Source organism: Sphaeramia orbicularis, chromosome 16, assembly GCF_902148855.1.
Source record: "Sphaeramia orbicularis chromosome 16, fSphaOr1.1, whole genome shotgun sequence".
In the NCBI taxonomy this organism is placed as follows: domain Eukaryota; kingdom Metazoa; phylum Chordata; class Actinopteri; order Kurtiformes; family Apogonidae; genus Sphaeramia; species Sphaeramia orbicularis.
Genome location: NC_043972.1, coordinates 43,768,206 through 43,781,987, shown reverse-complemented (window position 1 = coordinate 43,781,987; position 13,782 = coordinate 43,768,206).

Sequence of the window (13,782 nt, the reverse complement as noted above, 5' to 3'; positions counted from 1 at the left end):
GACCACAGAGCGTAGTCTAGTTCTTCTATACTGTACCATATATAGTTGTACAGCGTGTATATCCAGTGTAAAATACCTTGCACGTCTTTTTTATGAGGCCACTCTGCGACGTTTAGTTTGTGGATGAAACACTTTCCAGATCCATATCCAAAAGAGGTTCTCAAAGACACACTCTGCATTGTTAGTTTTTTCTATAATCAGAGCAGCAGAAGTGTTTATATCTAATCAGAGTTATATATAAAACCCACAGGTATTCCTTTAAACCGACACATCCACAAATAGAGGTGGTCCAAAGAAGAAGTGTGAGTGGAGAGCAGACCTTAGCGGATTAATTCCAGTCTTTCTCTGAAGTGGATTTAGTGAGTCACTGTTCCAGTTACGAGCTGTTTTCTAGGTGTTAGTGACCACTGGATGCTTCCTCATCCTCTTAAAGTATTGCCTTACGTTTAGAGGACTCGTATTTCAGCTGAGGGTAGAGGCCAGGAGGACTTGACAGGAGACTTGTTCGTGTTCCTCGACTCATCTTCTCTCGTAGACCTTGAAAAGGCTGTGTTTACCCAACTGTGGCTAACGGGATGTTTAGTCAGAGCCGAGGTTCACTTACGTACAGGACTGTGTAAAAAAGCTGTAGGTAATGCTGTAAACTAGGGATGCTTTCAAAAATGGAAGTGTTGATAGTTTATTTTCATTATTAAACCTACTGCAGTGAAATCCAATCAATCAAGTCAACATTTGGTGTTGACCATGGTTTGCCTCCAAATCAGCATCAGTTCTTCTAGGTGGACTTGCAAACAGTTTTTGAAGGAACTTGGGTATGGAGGTAAATCTGTGTCATCAGATTTGTAATTATAAAAGACATGGAATTTCTAGCACTGATTTTTTTTTTTTTTTGCACTGAAATTAAGCATCTGAATTTTTTGCACCTGAATTTTTGTAATTCTAGATTTATGAACATAGTTGAATTCAGAGACAAACAATTCAGATACTTAATTTCAGTGCAAAAAAAAAAAAAAAAAAATCAGATACTTAATTTCAGTGCAAAAAAATCAGATACTTAGCTTCAGTGCAATAAAAAATTCAGATACTTAATTTCAGTGCAAAAAAAAATCAGATACTTAATTTTCATAGCAAAAAAAAAAAAAAATCAGATACTTAATTTCAGTGAAAAAAAAAAATTCAGGTCCTTAATTTCAGTGTAAAAAAAGTTCAGATACTTAATTTCAGAGCAAAAAAATTCACATACTTCATTTCAGTGCAAAAAAAGTTCAGATACTTAATTTCAGTGCAAAAAAATTTCAGATACTTAATTTCAGCGCAAAAAAAAAAAGTTCAGATACTTAATTTCAGTGCGAAAAAAAATCTGGGTCCTTAATTTCAGCGCAAAAAAAATTCAGATACTTAATTTCAATTCAAGATTTTTTTTGCTTCATTCAAGTAAAAAAAAAATCTGCCAATGGAACAAGTGAAAATTATCTTGGTAAGATTTCTTGAAATAAGATTTTCAAGATCTGTTGTCCAAAAATAAGTTTTTACATCTCACTGAAAAGTTACTCTTTAGGTGATTATGTCTGATTTCAAGTGTGATGAGATATTTTAAATAGAAATGAGAAAAATACACTTGGTAAGATTTAGATTTGTTCCAGTGAAAGGGAAATAAGGTTGATGTATTTTTTATCTGCTGCACCAGGTTTCCTTGGCCGACCACTGAGTCTACGATTCTTAACGTTGCATGTTTCTTTAATTTGTCTTTAAAAGAGCTTCATCTGCTTTGAGATCCTGTCTTGGAAAGACCTAGAAGTAGAAGCAGTAGAACTTTGGGTCTTGTTGTTGTCCTCAGTCTTGTAGCAGTGAAGGACCTGTGAAATGAAGCAGTCCACAGCCTCACCTTTGAGTTTAGCTCAGGGGTGTCAAACATGTGGCCTGGGGGCCAAATGCAGCCCGCCAAAGGGTCCAGTTCAGCCCCTGGATGTTTGTGCCAAGTGCAACAATTCCACAGTCTTGAACTGAATTAAGAAAAAAAAAAATTAGCTTGAATTAAGGAAAAAATCTTGAATTAAGCAAAAAAAAAATCTTCAGTTAAGTAAAAAAAAAGCTTCAATTAAGCCAAAAAAACTTCAATTAAGTAAAAAATCTTCAATTAAGCCAAAAAGAAAATCTTCAATTAAGTAAAAAAATCTTCAATTAAGCAAAAAATTATCTTAAATTTAGCAAAAATTCTTGAATTAAGCCCCCAAAAAATCTTCAATTAAGTAAAAAAAAAAAAATCTTGAATTGAGCCAAAAAAAAAAAAATCTTCAATTCAGTAAAAAAAAAATAATTTTGAATTCAGCAAAAAAAATCTTCAATTGAGTAAAAAATATCTTCAATTAAGCAAAAAAAATCTTCAATTAAGCAAAAAAAAAAAAATCTTAAATTTAGCAACAATTCTTGAATTAAGCCCAAAAAAAATCTTCAATTATGTAAAAAAAAAAAAAATCTTGAATTGAGCCAAAAAAAAATAAATCTTCAATTCAGTAAAAAAAAAATTGAATTCAGCAAAAAAAAAAATCTTCAATTAAGTAAAAAAAAAATCTAGAATTAACAACTTAAATTTTTTTTCTTTGTTTTAGTGCAAAAAATAACTTTAAATTATGAAAATATTTACATTTACAAACTATCGTGAAACAATTAAATGTGAATAACCTGAACAAATATGAACAACCTGAAATGTCTAAAGAAAAACACAATTTTAACAATTTTTCTGCCTGTTCCTCAGTGTTTAGTGTCTTTGTAGATCTGATCCATAATGCACATGGACAAATGAGAAGTTGAGGAATAATACTGTTACAATTGCACAAAATTTTCTTACATTTTTTAATTTAAATTAATTTCAGTTTTTCAGGTTTGTTTTTTTTTTTTGGATAGTTTATAAAGGTATGTATTTTCATAATTTAATGGGGTATTTTTTACACTAAAACAAAAACAAAAATTTGGAGTTGTCATTATTTATAGGTTATTATGTTATTATTTTTCTGGTCCGGCCCACTGCAGATCAAATTTAGCTGAATATGGCCCCTGAACTAAAATGAGTTTAGCAGTTCCTCACCCATGTTTCAGTCTCCTGCACAGCTGTTTTTGTTTCCGTTAAGGACTATATAAACCTGTGAAACTGATCATTAGCACTTTTTTATCAGATCTGGTTCATCAGTACACTGAGTGTGTCCCTATAAGAACTGATGCTGGTTTTAATTCGAAGGGTAATGACACCAAATATTGATTCGATTTAGATTTTTCCGTAACACTTTATAATAATAAGTGCTCGCTATGAAGCATTAGTTAAGCATTAACAAATACTGAATTCATCATTTATAAAGCATATTTCCGACATGAATACTCATGAATATATGGTTTTTAAACACAGTTATAAATGCTTTACTCATCATTAATAAGAACATTAGTTATGGATTAACAAATACTGAATTCATCATTTATAAAGCATATTTTTGACATAAATACTCATTAATATATGGTTTATAAACAGATATAAATGTTTTGCTCATCATTAATAAGAACATTAGTTAAGCATTAGCAAATACTGAATTCATCATTTATAAAGCATATTTCCAACATGAATACTCATGAATATATGGTTTTTAAACACAGTTATAAATGCTTTACTCATCATTAATAAGAACATTAGTTATGGATTAACAAGTACTAAATTCATCATTTATAAAGCACATTTCCGACATGAATACTCATTAATATATGGTTTATAAACACAGATATAAATGTTTTGCTCATCATTAATAAGAACATTAGTTATGGATTAACAAATACTGAATTCATCATTTATAAAGCATATTTTTGACATAAATACTCATTAATATATGGTTTATAAACAGATATAAATGTTTTGCTCATCATTAATAAGAACATTAGTTAAGCATTAGCAAATACTGAATTCATCATTTATAAAGCATATTTCCAACATGAATACTCATGAATATATGGTTTTTAAACACAGTTATAAATGCTTTACTCATCATTAATAAGAACATTAGTTATGGATTAACAAGTACTAAATTCATCATTTATAAAGCACATTTCCGACATGAATACTCATTAATATATGGTTTATAAACACAGATATAATGGTTTTACTCATCATTAATAAGAACATTAGTTATGGATTAACAAATACTGAATCTACCATTTATAAAGCATATTTCTGACACAAATACGCATTAATATATGGTTTATAAGCACAGATATAATGGTTTTACTCATTTTTAATAAGCTCGTCTACAATGTGCTTAATGATTGTATTTTCATACTTTATAAATTATGGATTGAGCATCTAAAAATTTAGTATTGCATCACTTACAAACCAGTTATGATGTGCATTTATGCTCGCACGTACACTATTCAGACGTGTACTAACGGTTAGTGAATATGTTAGTGTGTATTTTATACGAACTCAGACAGTTCTTTTCCAATAGATGTCTTATAAACAGTTATTAATACAGGAATCCATTATTTCAGTTAGTTATAAAGCACTTACTACTCATTAGTTAAGTTTATGGTGTGAGCTCATCTAAAGTGTGCACTAACTATGACATTTAAAGCATTTACAAATGAGATTTAAAGGTTGGCAATGCCTAAAGACTCACAAAAGTCTGAGTTATTCCAACAAAGGAAAGATACAGCACATGAGATTATTAAACAAACTGCATGATTGAATGATGAATGATTACACTGGTCAACAACAAATTTATTGTTTAAGTTTTTCGAGCTGATTTAGGATAATTTTGGTGTGCTGAATCCAAAAATCACATTAATTTTGCTCAATCAGGTCAACTTTCTGAACTATGCTACATATTGGCTTTTTAACATTTTTGCTTACATTTATGGGCATTTTCACATCATATGATACAAAATTCTTTTATATTTCTTGCAATAAACGAGTTCTGAAGATTTGACTTTTGCCAATTTATGATTAATGTTTTTTTTAATATTACAGGTGAATGAAATGGCTTCGACTAGAAGATCGTGCAAAAATAAGCCTGACGTATTCTGCTACATCTGCGGTGAATACACCATTGTACCTAACAGGAATCCTGTTAGAAAATGATTTTTTTTTCTCTTAAAACCTATTTTGGGTGAGAACTATAAAAAAAAAAAAATCAACTGATAAAGTCACAAAAATGTAATCAATTTTGTGAGAAGATCAAATTTTGCAAAATCAAATTAGTAAAAAAAACCTGACCTGATTGAGAAAAACAGATGTCATTTTTGGATTTAGCGGTGCAAAATGGTCCTAATTCAGTTGAAAAAACCTAGACAACTTGCAAAAAACATTTTTTTGTAACCCAGTGTTATGAATGCTTAGTAGAACATTTATAACTGTGCTTATAAACCATATATTAATGAGTATTTGTGTCAGAAATATGCTTTATAAATGATGAATTCAGTATTTGTTAATCATAGTGTGTACTAATTATAAAGTGTTACCGATTTTTCTTTTGTTCGCTCACTTTGCATTTTGTAAAGTGATTTAAAAAAAGTCACTGGTTTTATATATATATATATATATATATATATATATATATATATATATATATGTTTTTTTTTTTTTTTTTTTTTTTTTTTTTTTTTTTTTTTTAGCAACATTACTTCACAGCATTTTTCAAACTTGCTTAAAACGTTTGCACAGTCCTGTATATCCGGCTGTATATATAATATGTAAGTTTAAACACGTGTCTGGCCTTAGTCTTTTATTTATTGTATTTTTGCCCATTTTTTAAGCCCACTGAGAAAAAGAGGGTCAAACTGATTTACCTGATTTAAATTCCTTTGCTTGTGGAACGGCCTAGAAAACATCAACAACTAAAGGAGTAGAAGGCCCACTTACATACGACTGACAAGCTGTACACCACACGCCGCTACCTTCAGATCCTCTTATCACCGCTCAAAGCGTGGCGATATTTATGTGAGCCTTCAAATTTATGAGCTCCTGAAATCGTGTATAAACTGCAGCTATCAGAGCTTATCCGTCAGAAGCGTTTCCCTCCATCTGTGCAATGCTGTCGGGACTCTTTCCATCCGATCTTCCCAGATACATTATGATTAGCATCGGTTTAGTCGTGTGTTTTGTTCCTCTTTTAGCCCGTAACTGCTCTGTAGAGACTTTTGATGAGGTTTCAGGATGACTACAGCAGATAACGCATGTCTAAACAAACTCCCACATATGAATATGTGTTATCGTGTGAATGCAAAGTAAGTTATATCTCTGTGAGAATATGCATCCTCTGGAAGATTGTTATACTTTTCATATCACATAGATTAATGAGTTAACTTGTAAATAGGACACGGAGACTAGTAACGTCTCTTTGATATGAAAAAAAAAAACAAAACACAAATCCTTGAAATACAAGATCACACATTACTTCACATTAATCCAAAGACTTTGATTTCTCAACAAAAGAAAACCAAACACTATTTTCATACATTTCTTTTTGGTACCAAATGCATCTTTTTGGGCAAACATTCTCACACTCGTCTGAGTTGGAGGGTAATGTTTGGTGCAAAAACTCTTGAAGCCATACACAGCCTATTGAAGAACCTGTTTTATTCTATTCTGTTGAACAAAACGCTTTACGTTGAAACCATATGTGTCTTCTTTGATTCTTTTTAAGATGAGTTTTTGCTGTTTTCCAAATGAATTCCATTCATTCACACTGGATGGTTCCTTAACAGTAAAATGTTTTAAGTCATGAATGTGTCGGACTAAACGACATTGTCAGAACTGTTGCTGCACCTGTTCCATAAAGTTTAGGAGTTTACCAAACTAGCCAGGTTTATTTCTGCTCGTCCAGATTTTGTTTTAATAAAATTTGAAGCTGATTTAAAGCAAACCTTTGTAAAGTTTCAACAAAAAAAGAGAGTGACTTTTGTGTGTTTCTATAAACTGGTATCTTTCATTGTGTTGTCAGACGGTGGCACTGTAGTCTGTATTACACCTGGAGCTAATACCCTCTATGGACCAAAATACTGGGACACATCACACTTACAGCATCCTGTTATTCATGGCATTTGTCAGTAATAATCACAATACATGTCAAAATCATGTATTATACAAGTTTAACCCATAAAGACTCAGTGCTACTTTTGTGGCAGTTCCCAGATGAATTTTTCGCTCTATATAAACTTTAGTTAACCATTTCATGCATGAATTATTAGAACCTTAATCAAGATTTGTATTCCTCTTAAGGCATGAAAAAAACAATGTGATTTCAATTTTTTAAATGAACCTATTTTTCATAGAGTTACAAAAACACCATGCATTTACTGACATACTGTGTGAAAACTGTGAATTTTTTTTTTTTTTTTTCCTGGGTCTCCGGACGATAACACGAGTTATTATTCACTCAGATATGTAAAAAAAATAAATAAATAAAAATCTTTTGGTTAAAAAAAAAACCATGTTAATTACAGTCTAATAATTAGCAATTGATTTACACTCAAATATGTTACTGCAGATCAGGTTTATCAAGAACAGAAAAGTTTCAGTAATGGTATGAATTGTAGTGTATGGGATGATACGTAACTGTGTTGGTTGATATACAAGTAAAACGACAAATTCCATGAATATACAAGAGAACAGCTGTGAATAGCTGTCCACTGTAGTGACCACTATGCATGAAAGGGTTAAGTGGTTATAAAACAGGGTGACACAACAAAACGCGAACTTTTTAACAATCCAATAAAACCAAGAGTGATGGAAGAAAAATATTTTATTCATAGTAATCGAAACCTTAAAACATGCCATTTAAGAAACAATGATGGAATTTTCATTTTTTTAAAATTACTTCCTGTAGATGGCGTCCTCCTGTACGAATGCATTCTTGAAATCTGCTGTTGAGATTCCTCATTGACCGCTGCAACATCTCAGCTGGGATACTGTGAATTTCATCCTGAATTCTCTGTTTTAACTCATCCACAGTTCTCGGTCGAGTCGTGTACACTTTACTCTTGAGATAGCCCCACAAGAAAAAATCACAAACGGACAAATCTGGCGATCTAGGGGGCCAGGGAACGTTACCGAATCTTGAGATCACACGGTTACCGAACAATTCTCGCACAGCCGCCAATGGTTACTAAAATGGGGGTGTGTTTACTTGCTCAAGGTCACTGTCTCGCAGTGCTGCCACTTGCTCATGTCTGCAAATACGAACTTCAAAAATTCCCGTTTTTTAGGTCACCCTGTAATTTTTTTTAAAATGAAAATTCCATCATTGTTTCTTAAATGGCATGTTTTAAGGTTTCAATTACTATGAATAAAATATTTTTCTTCCATCACTCTTGGTTTTATTGGATTGTTAAAAAGTTCCCATTTTTTTGTGTCACCCTATATTATCCTCTGTATTTTGTTGTGTTTTTTTCAGTGAAAATCATGTATTTTCCTATATTTAATTCACTGATCATGTAGATGTTCATAAAAGCTTGGATTAAAGTTGAAGGTTATTATATCAGAAGTAGAGAAAACTGAAGAAAAAGTGACTTTTTCAACAAAGATATCAATAACTACTAAATGTAAAAACAAGTGTCTCCATCCACTGTCATTGATCCAACTCCATAGGTTTTACTGGTGAATCAATGCTGTAGAAGATGACGGTGTTTCCACGGTAACTACGGAGCCTCTAAACATCCAAATGGGTCATATCTGATGACCATGAAAAGATGACAAACTGTATTTTATGCCTATGTATTGATAGGATTAGTGGAATAACAGGCATTTACCATTTTAGATCAACACAGTTTCTTATAGGGTAAAATAAGGGGCCGTTTACACGGCGTCGGATTCAGTCGACTCCGGGAAGATTTCATTGCGGATTAGCCTTCTGTTAACATGGAAACGGTGCCTAGAGTGCCTGAATCCGGAAACTTTTGATACCAGGGTCCAGGGTGGAACGTTATCGATACGCTCCGCATTCCAGCTCCGTGTTAACGCAAGTCAGAGCGTTCCGGGGTAAAATATGACGTCACCGCATGCGCGCGCAGCCAAGAACCGCCAGTTAACCCACTCCAGGCCAGTTGGTGGCGGTAATGCGCCTCCAAGCTGGTTTGCCAGCCTCTATGACACAATAAAGCTGCAGAAAAAGAAGGAACAACCACAACAACAATGGCCGGTTTCAGAACAACATACGTGCTGCTAACTGTGCTCAGCTCGTCTGTCCAGACAAAGAAGTCCTGCGTCTTTGTACGACCACTCGCCATTGTTGTTTGTAAATAGTGTTGTCCGCCTCTTTTTCTTCTTCTCCTCATTTAAAGGCTGTCTAAACCGGAAATCGTTTGTGCGCAGGCGCGTGTTTTACCGCCACTGTTTCACTACAGCTCTACATCGCCAGCTACTGGTCTGGCATGGCCACTACAGCGTATTCAGCCGTCCTCGCGGACTCATGTTAACGCAGATCATTATCATAGCGGCTTCGTCTTAACGTGGAATGATTTTATAACGCAAAGGAGAAATCTTTGCGGAGTGTTGCCGTGTAAATGTACCCTAAGATACAGTAAAATATTTTAGAAATCTAGCGATGGGACGTGTACAAAAGTTAAAATAATAAATTTAAAAAGAAAGAATAAACTGAAGCATTTTGTATCCATTTTAGATTGTAATGTAAGCATTAAAAAAAGCTAAAAGAAAAAAAAAATTTATTGCAATCATATTTATCTCAGTATCAAACATTTTGTTATAATTTTCCAGCCCAGTCCCCCTGTTAATATGAAACACCAGAATTCAACATGTCCCAGTACTTTTGTACATATAGAGAGTGTATCACCATGTATCAGTTGGGAATTAAATGCTCACTATGTATGAAAATGATGTTTTTATTCCCCATTATGTGCATTAACAAAAGAAGCAAATCCATTTCACACAAGCAGTAAAAAAAAAAAAAAAACCTGAACAATTCTGTTGAAATTTTCATTTTCATAGGTTTTTCAAATGCAAAATTGATGTAAAATAAATATGTTTATGGAAACTCACTTTTTATCATGTACATTTAGGTAAAACTCTGTTACTCTGGCAACATGTGCTGGAAAACTAAGTTGATTTAATGATAGTTTTCATCATAAGTTGCCAAATGAGTTGAATCTACACACATCGTAGCCTGGTTAATTTGATGACTTTATGGAACAGTTTTCACCCTAAGCCTTGTTTTATTTCTTCACAGATGCTTGTGCTTTAAAATCATTCACGTGCTTTACATTTTCCCAAGGGATGTGTTTATATTGACTGTACAGAGGTGTGTGTGTGTGTGTGTGTCTGGACTCAAAATGCATTGTTGCAACCAATATATTTAACAGTACACGTTATCGTGCATCTTTCTATGTCATGTTTACCTGAAACGGCACTCTGGGAATATTTCTCACCTAATTTTAGTCTGAACCCGCCAACATACACAGATCAGTCAAACCATTCTGACCACTGACAGGTAAAGTGGTATTAAAAATGATTATGTCATTATTGGGGCCTGTCAGTGGGTGGAATATATTAGGCAACAAGTGAACATTTATGCCTTGAAGTTGATGTGTTAGAAACGGCAAAATAGACAGGAGTAACTGAGAAATAGTGATGGTTAAATGACTGGGTCAGAGCGTCTCCAGGTCTGGTTTTAAAGTGGTTTGTACCAAAAGTAAAGAACAACTGGATGTCAACCAGTCCAGCATTAATGGGAGCAGAACATTATTAAAACACTGCAAAAATCTAAATCTGACCAAGTGTATTTTTCTCGTTTCTAGTCAGAATATCTCATCACACTTAAAATACGACATAATCACCTAAAGAGTAACTTTTCAGTGAGATATAAGAACTTATTTTTAGATTTAATTCAAGATTTCTTTGCTTAATTCAGGCAAAAAAAATCTGCCAATGGAACAAGTGAAAATTATCTTGGTAAGATTTCTTGAAGTAACATTTTCAAGATCTATTGTCTAAAAATCAGTTCTTATATCTCATTGAAAAGTTACTCTTTAGGTGATTATGTCTTATTTTAAGTGTAATGAGACATTTTGACTAGAAATGAGAAAAATACACTTGGTAAGATTTGACTTTTTCCAGTGAGCATGTCTAATATTGTGTAGGTTCCCCTTTTTACCTCAAAAACAGCTCCCACCTGAGGTCTAGACTCCACCAGAACTCTGAAGGTGTGCTGTGGTATCTGGACCAAGACATTAGCAGCAGATCCATGAACTTCTGGATGTAGAGGTGGGGCCTTTATGGATTTCTGGATCTGTTTGTTTAACTCCTCCCACAGATGGATAATCTGTCTGAGATTAGGATGTCCTTCCTCTGTCCATTATTGGTTAATACCTACCAAAAGTATCTAAAGAACAACTGGATCTCAACCAATCCAGCATCGATGGGAGCAGAACGTTATTAAACAAGAAAAGCCCTCAGAGAGCGCAGACCTCCGCCAAGACCCCCCCCCCCCTGCCCGATCACCACCAAAATGTAATTATTTCTTCCTTGTGCCAGTATCAACATTTCCTGAAAATTTCATGAAAATCCATCCTTAACTTTTTGAGTTATCTTGCTAACAAACAAACAAACACGCACGCACGCAAACACACAAAGCTAAGTGATCACAATGCCTCCTGGTAAACATGTTTAATATTGTGTAGGTTCCCCTTCTTACCTCAAAAACATCTCCCACCAGAGGTCTAGACTCCACCAGACCTCTGAAGGTGTGCTGTGGTATCTAAACCAAGACGTTATCAGCAGGTCCATGAACTCCTAAAAGTAGAGGTGGACCTCCATGGAACAGACTTATTTATTCAACACCTCCCACTGATGCACACTTAGCCCAAAATTAGGATGTCCTTCTTTAGTCCATTTTTGGTTAGTACCTACCAAAAGTATTTAAAGAACAACTGGATCTCAACCAAACCAGCACTGATGGGAGTAGAACATTATTAAGACATGTCTAATATTTTGTAGGTTCCCCTTCTTACCTCCAAAACACCTCCCACCTGAGGTCTAGACTCTACCAGACCTCTGAAGGCGTGCTGTGGTATCTGGACCAAGACGTTATCAACAGGTCCATGAAGTCCTAAAAGTAGTGGTGGGGCCTCTATGGATTTTTGGATCTATTTGTTCAACACCTCCCACTGATGCACACTTAGCCCGAGATTGGGATGTCCTTTTTTAGTCCATTTTTGGTTAGTACCTACCAAAAGTATCTAAAGAATAACTGGATGTCAACCAGTCCAGCATTGGTGGGAGCAGAACATTATTAAAACATGTTTAATATTGTGTAGGTTCCCCTTCTTACCTCCAAAACACCTCCTGCCAGAGGTCTAAACTCCACCAGACCTCTGAAGGTGTGCTGTGGTATCTGGACCAAGACGTTATCAGCAGGTCCATGAACTCGTGGAAGTAGAGGTGGACCTCCATGGAACGGAATTATTTGTCCAACTCCTCCCACTGTTGCCCACTTAGCCCGAGATTAGGATGTCCTTCCTTAGTCCATTTTTGGTTAGTACCTACCAAAAGTGTCTAAAGAACAACTTGATCCCAACCAGTCCAGCGTCGATGGGAGCAGAGGTCTAGACTCCACCAGACCTCTGAAGTTTTGCTGTGGTATCTGGACTAAGACGTTAGCAGCAGTTCATGAACTCCTAAAAGTAGAGATGGACCTCCGACTGATGCACAATTGGCACGAGGTTAGGATGTCCTTCCTTCGTCCGTTTTTGGTTAATACCTACCAAAAGTGTCTAAAGAACAACTGGATGTTAACCAAACCAGCAGTGATGGGAGCAGAACATTATTAAAACATGTCTAAGGGTGTATTCACACCTGCCTCGTTTGGTCCATTAAAAACGGACCAGAGTTCGTTTCCCCAGAAAGTTCAGACTTTTTTTTAGGTGTGAATACAAACATGCGAACTCTGATTCAAACCAAACAAGCGGACCACTTCCAAATGGACTCTGGGCCGGTTCACTTCTGGTGTGAATATAATGGACCTCGAACCAAACCAAGGAATCTTACGCCTTTTTGTGCTTGACGAGCCACCGTAGCCGCTGGAAAAAGCCAATGTATACGGGTGGTCAGAGCTAATAGTAGCAGCCATGAGCCGTGGACAGACGTGGAGCAACAAGGAAACTGAATGTGCCATTGACATTTGGTCAGATGCCCATATTATGAAACTGGCTCCGAATGAGCTTTTCTTGAGTGTTAACATTATTTTCGTAAATTTGTGTCTGTAAAAATACAATAAATATTCTGAAAATGCTAACTCTAAGTAGGACCACCACGTCTGCTTTCATCAACACCTGCCGTCTCTGATTCACCCCGCCCCCCTGACTCTTCTGTCCAATACCAGCGCAGTTCATCACGTGTGCTTCTGTTCACGCATTTTGGTCCACTAGCAAAAAGTGCAATGTGAATGCGATCCGACCCAAATGAAAAAATAAAGTCTGCATTCGATCCGAATCAAATAAGCGGACCAAAGGACTTTTCAGGTGTGAATACACCCTAATATTGTGTTCTTTATGTTCATATTTTTAATTTGGTCTAAAATTAAATTAGTCTACATGTTTTCCACACATACAATTTCACACACAATAGACAATGCGTGCAATGATTTTTTCACACATTTTAAGTCATCACCACTCTCCTTCTCCTTTGATTATCTTATTTCTTAAAGGTCCCGTATTATGCTATTTTTCAGTCACGTCATATAGGTCTCAGAAGCCCAAAAACATAGTATTTAAGTTTGTTCGCCCCAAAATCATCCTTTT